Raw genomic sequence first — 6,759 nt, forward strand, 5'->3', positions numbered from 1 at the left:
ATATAATTTTTCCTTTGCTTTAGCAGCTGCCTCTTTTTGGAGGTAAGCTGATGTAGCTTTTTATTCCGAATAGTTCATAGTTTTATTATGTATTATTTTATTTATAAGCATGTATATTTGGGAATAAATAAACCATAATTATTATTATTATTATTATTATTATTATTATTATTAATATTAACTACTGTCTTAATCAGACAAATTTAATTCACCCTGATAAAGGAAGATTATACCAAAGTCCATATATTTTTATTAGTTGAGATATATAGACTTTGATTATACTCCTCTGGCATACACAGATATGGTTATATCGATTGTGAATTTTTGTGAGATTAGTTTGGTCTAAAATAAATGGAAAACCGCCGAACTGGCTGAGCAAAACGCTTCGTTTTATGGAATATAATTTTTAAATTTAAATTTGACCAAAGAACAAAAATCCTAAATTTGTGGGTACTGGTTCTCTTCCCACTCTCTGAAAGAGAAATTGTCTAAGACCCATTTTTAAATCAATGTGAGTTGCGAAAGTTGCTTGACTGCCTGGTATGATTGCCTAGATTTTTAAATCTCTATTGAATCCTAAGCAATTTGGATTTATAAAAAGTAAATCTACTGCTGCTAATTTGGTGCTGTATATCAACTACCTCTACAGCTGCTTGGAGAAAGGATTTCAGGCTATATACAGATTTTTCTAAAGCTTTTGACTGGGTTAATCATAGGGTACTTTTGCAGAAGCTTAGGGCTTCAGTACTGTGGATCCTCTTCTTCAGTGGATGTAGGAATTGATCAGAGGTAGAACCCAGATTGTTAAATTTTTTTTTTAATAATTAAAAACTTTATTTCATATATCCTAATTATAACCATAAGCATTAATAACTTTTGTAAAACATTTCACTTGCATTTCAACCTTCTCAGAAGACGTTTAGTGATCTTCTTTAGTTTGTCCCTCTTGCGGATGGACATCACTGCCTTAACCTTACGTTTGGTCTCCAATGTGCATACCACAGACTGGTATTTCCATCCTATTTCGTGAGATGAGACGTCCGACATGACAGAATTTACGTCCTGGTTTAAGACATACAACCCTCAGGGACTACAACACGCTTCCTCCTGTCTATCTTTAGTCTACGAAGAGCTTGTTTTCCCCTCTCAGATTTATGGAGCAGCATGCCTCTGACAGTTTTCCAGGAAATCGTGGAAGGAGCTCTGAAGTGGAATGGTCCACGAGCTGGATTTACAAGATATCTCTTCCTCAAGAATGACATTCAAAGTTCAATTTGTTCCTGATGAAGTTACCGGAGATTTTTAATTGTTCACATCTTACAACAATAACCCTGTGGCCTTCCAAAAGAGATTTGGCTACGATAACGGAAAGTCGGCCTAGTAGATGGCCCCTTCCGTCTATCAGGATATGCTTCTGGCTGAACCCCGTCATGTTTCTGTCCTTTGCGTTAAAGACAGCTCCCGGAACGATTACAAAATTGTATTCTTTTTTTTTTTATTATCTTTATTAATTTACCCAAACAGCATCATCCGTCCTGAGTGAGCAATGTTTATGTCCATTGTCATAAAAATTATTACATTAGTTATTATTACATTACATTAGTTACGTATCGCGGACGTACATACATGTATGTACATATAAATACTTAGAAAATATTTTAGCTCCTATGAATTATACAAGAATAAAAAAAACATATACATTTTTGATAAAAACATATTGATTTTCAATATTTGCTTTGATAGAAAAAGTCAACGAATTCGCTATGAGTTAGACAACAGCTGTCAAATTGAGATTCCCTCGTTCCAAAAGACTAATACACCCCATAAATTTAGCTAATTGACATCTTGATCTTAATCAAAAAGTAGAAAGTTAGATACAGCATTTTCAAAACATCTAAAAACTATTATAGATAATGGAGTATTTGTCAAAATAATATATCAAAATTGTAAAGATCGGTCGCAAAAGTAACCCAGTGTTTTTGTTGCACCCACTGACTGTCAAATAACTAATTGGCAACATGGAGGAGTTGACACTGTTGATAGGACGTAAGACAAGCGACAAATGCGAGAACGAACGCCTCTTTCAGTCGGCTTGGCAATATTGGCGTTTACACTCCTGTAAATTTAGGATTAATTAAAATTCATGAAAGAGACATATTATATATAAAAGGGCAGTTCTTGATAAAACTGAAGATACTTGGAACAAGTATAAAAAGACAAGAAATGATACAATCAGACAGATCAGAATGGAAAAAGAACATTTTTTCTCGGTGACTATTAACCAAAATAGAAGAAATCCAAAAGAGCTATGGAAACATCTAAAAACTCTTTTACCAGGAAAAAGTGAAACTATGCCCAATGAAATTTCTTTTTATTTGGAACTAGTGTCCGATGAGGCGAGTATAGCGTACATGTTTAATAATTACTTTGTGGATATAGCTAGCAGTGTTATTCAAAATATACCACAGCTGAGTATCACTCACAATTCCAGAATTTCAGCCGCCAATGATTTCTTCACAACATTTGATAAAATAACAATGACCAAATTGCAAAATATTTTGAAAAACCATAAAAATGTAGAGGGTGGTGAAAGTGCGATCTCTAAGAAAGTTCTTTGTGATGTGTTTTACGTTGCTGGAAACCGATTTTTAGATATTATTAACACATCATTAACCAATGGTATCTTCCCAGATAAAGCAACTTCCCAGCAACTGTTATTCCGGTACCCAAGGTGCAAAATACAAAGTGCCATAATTCGGCCAATCAATACAGTACCAATTTATGAGAAGAAATTTAAATCGCGACAGTTTTTTATGGACCTACAAACAAATGGACAATGAACTTGCTGGGTGATTTGTGGTGGAGGGAGACTGGCTGCCTGTTGGAGATTTCGACCTTTTAAAATTATTCACTTAATATCGTTGGCCATTTTAATCTTTATTTTCTTTATTACCTTAGATCAGCAATATACAGCCAAGAGTTGGCAAAATGGTGGGTATCTTATTTAAATAATATTCATGTCATATAATTTTTTTTATGTCCTTAGCTTTTACAGAAATGCGTTAATAGTCATAATTTATAAAATTATGTGGAATTTGATATGGTTAAGTGAGAATAGCAAAATTTGCTAGACTTCGCCTATCAAAGGCACACAAATATTCCTTTATATTAATTAACTTATTAATATTTTGTTTGTTTTTTTGTAATTTTTGTAAATAATTAATAAAAGTCGTTTATTATTATTATTATTATTATTATTTTTGCCTTGCGGCAATCACACTCCCGTTTTACGGGGAACATTCACTTATCCCAGATATCTAAGATATCAAAAGGATTAAGCTCTGAGGGGACCCTTTCCAGGTTGTCGGGCCCTGGATGGTGTTCGGTCTTCTGTACCCATGAACTTTCTGACTCATTTCTTCACTTAGTCCCAGTTGTTTGAGGTTCTCTACAAGGGTTTTTGGTATAAGTCCAGTTGACGAGATTATTATCGGAATTGTTTGAACATGCTCCATCTCCCATTGCCGTCTGATTTAATTTATTATTATTATTATTATTATTATTATTATTATTATTATTATTATTATTATTATTATTATTATTATTATTATTATTATAAGCAAATAACAGTAGAGTCTCGATAACGTGAACTAATTAGGGATAACTGTGTTCATGTTTTCGAGGAGTTCATGTTACTGGATAAAGTTAATCGCATGATAAACTAACACGTATATGTATGTAAGTAAGTACAATGTACATTATTTATATTTAATCCGTTGTTTTTAAAAAAAAATGAATCATTAGACACTGCAGTACAATTCTCATCATGTTCAACGAAGTCATCTTTATTCCATTCTTCGATATCTCCACGTTCGAAGTCTTGCCCTGGATCAATTTCTTCTAATAAACTGAGGTTAGTCTCTACAATGCTATTCAGGCTTAGCAATTCTTGACGAAGAGTTGCCAAGGGTATTGTGTCTTCACGATCATCATTGCTTTGGCTTTCGAAAATATTTTTTCAACACTTTTTAATGGTTGCTGGTTCTAATTTATTCCATGATCGTGATAAGTGTAAAATAGCATCCCTGAGGTTGTATTGTTTGATAATGACATTCATGTCCTTAGATTTATTAGCTACAACCATTGCCAAAAACATGGAGCGATAATGCAGTTTAGTCAACCTAATACCGTTTTGGTCCATAGGTTGAATTAGGAGGCATATACATAACTTGAATTAGTCCGTCATCAGATAAAAGTTCCTCTACTGGGGGATGACTGGGGGCATTATCCAATAAAAGAAGTGCTTTCTCTGGAAGACCTTGTTTCTTAAGAAACTTTCTCACCTAAAATTAAAACAAACTTTTAATTTTGAAATGTATAGCTATGGCAGGAAATTTAACTCAGGAACAAAAATTTCTTTGAACCATTCCTTTAAAATTCCGGCTGTCATCCATGCAGATTGTGAGTTTTTGTATTGTACAGGAATGTAAGAGTTCTTGAAACTTCGTGGTTTTTTAGCTTTCCCTATTCCCAAAGGAGTCAATTTATGTAGTCCAGTCGCATTTGTACATGCTAGAAACGTTATTCTTTTTTTGGCTGTTTTTCTTCCAGGGGCAGTTTTTTCTTCACTGGATACGTAAGTCTTTCCGGGTAAAAGCTTCCAGTACAAGCCGGTTTCATCGGCGTTGTACACTTGGTTATAATCTAAGTTTAGGTCCTTGATTTTTTCTTCAAGTTTACGTAAGAATGGTTAAACCAGCTCGGGCTGAGAAGATAGTTTTTCACCAGTTATTGTTAGGAAGCGTATGCCAAATCTTTTCTTGAACTTTTGCAACCACCCTGAGCTTGCAGAAAAAGTGGAATTTTTGTCGTACAGTTTTTCGTGAAAATATTTGGCTTTCTCTTTTGAAATTAAACCACTTATTAGTGCATTCCTCTCTCGTTGTCGCAAAAACCACTTATACAAAGCTTTTTCCATTAATGGATATTCAGAAGGTCCAAGAGATTTTCGTTTACCTGGTCCAGAAAAAGTCAAGGCAACTGTTGAAGTAATTTGGTCTTTTTTCTTCTTAATTGCACACACCGTGGATTTGGCTATTCCATACTTTTTTGCTAAAAAGGTAACTCCGCAACCTCTGCTAACATCGGACAAGAGTTGGGTTTTTTTTCCAGAGTTAAATAATTTACTTTCTTAGTAGACATCGTGCTTGTTTTGTATTATATATTTTCGAATAAGACGCAAATTTCATATCTCTTCCAAACATGTACAAACAAGATATACAATTTGGCGGCGATATGCAAAAGCACTAAGTTAGTACTAAAGTTGCCGACAAAGGGAACATAGGACATGTCGCTTAATGCCTACGGGTAAAACGGTAAAACGATATAAATATTTTTTTGTTCACATTATAGAGGCGAGATATTTTTGGCGTTCACGTTTTAGAATAGGCTGAATACCAATTAGGCTGTTCACGTTTAGGGATGTTCACGTTATGGGACGTTCACGTTATCGAGACTCTACTGTATTGAGAAAATAATATCTTGTTCTTAAACACCTATTTCATTATAGCTGTGCCATTTCAGAATAATTGTTAATCTGCCATTACTCAAGTTTTACGAATAAACACGTCAATAAATATATCAGAAAAATATGACAATTTTATCGTCAAAAACATAGGAACTTTTTTTATTATTTTTAGGAGTACTACCTCCTCCTCCCCTAATTTTTTTTTCGTCATTTCAATGACACTGCATATTTAAGACACTTGAACCGATCCCAAGCGATCTGTCGGTTTTAACCGCGGTTAAACCCTTGGTTGACTTTCAACAGTCCCTTTATAACATAACCAATCGTGTCCGCTTGGACGTGTTTGGTTGAAGTAACTTCGTAACTTGTCAGCTGTCGCTGTCATCATTTTGTTTGTTGGTAAATAATACCCCAGACGCCAATGTTATTAGTTCTTAAACATAAATATCAAAAAAGAAAACTTATTAGCCATAATAAATGTTGTGTCATCTTTAAAAAGGAAATAATTTGTTGTTTCTATTTTTTTCCGCACTTATTTCAATATTTTTAACTTTTGACGTTTAAAAAACAGGTCCGGACGTGGGTATTACTGTTCCAAATTGATGACGTATAAAGGGCTAATTGGTGACGTGACGTATCTCAACACGGTTAAACCGCTTGGACGTGTTTTTGGTTAATACCATTTAGCTTGGAATCGGTTTTGATGACTGCTATAGTTTTCAAAATAACGTTTCACCAATTTATGGAGATACTGGTCTGTTTTATACATCATCACGCGAGTACCGCGTTAAGCCGCTAAGTAGAAATCTACTTTCTTTTTGCTTATAGTTTAGTTTATGGTGTCTAGAGTGTGCTAAATGTAGTACAAGAAAAAAAAATTCAAGGCAGTTTACTTAGATAGGGTTCGGATTCTATGAGATTAATATGTTCACCAAATATTTAATCAACGGTTCTGGTTTTATTAATGTTATTCACCAAAAAAAGCAAAAAATTTGTATATGTATTTCGTTCTCAGAATCATACCAGAATATTTTGTCTCGTCCATAAAAAGTTCAAACTCATAATTAAATAACAGAGAAGTGAAATGTTGTAGAAACTTAAAAAGTGCCATTTTTGTCCCTTTTTTTGACGTCAAAACCACAATTTTCAGACCTAAGACTCCTTGAAGACCGTAATGAAATATTGCCTGTTCCGTATATTAAGTGCAACAAGAAGTTCATAGTGTAAAGCTG

At 33.9% G+C, this 6,759-nt stretch overlaps 1 pseudogene; it reads right to left on the minus strand.

Annotated features, from left to right (window-relative positions):
- Positions 1-806: 806 nt before the first annotated feature.
- On the minus strand, positions 807-1,722 carry LOC126737124 (60S ribosomal protein L13a-like; annotated as a pseudogene).
- Positions 1,723-6,759: the final 5,037 nt, after the last annotated feature.

This window comes from Anthonomus grandis, chromosome 1, assembly GCF_022605725.1.
Source record: "Anthonomus grandis grandis chromosome 1, icAntGran1.3, whole genome shotgun sequence".
Lineage (NCBI taxonomy): Eukaryota > Metazoa > Arthropoda > Insecta > Coleoptera > Curculionidae > Anthonomus > Anthonomus grandis.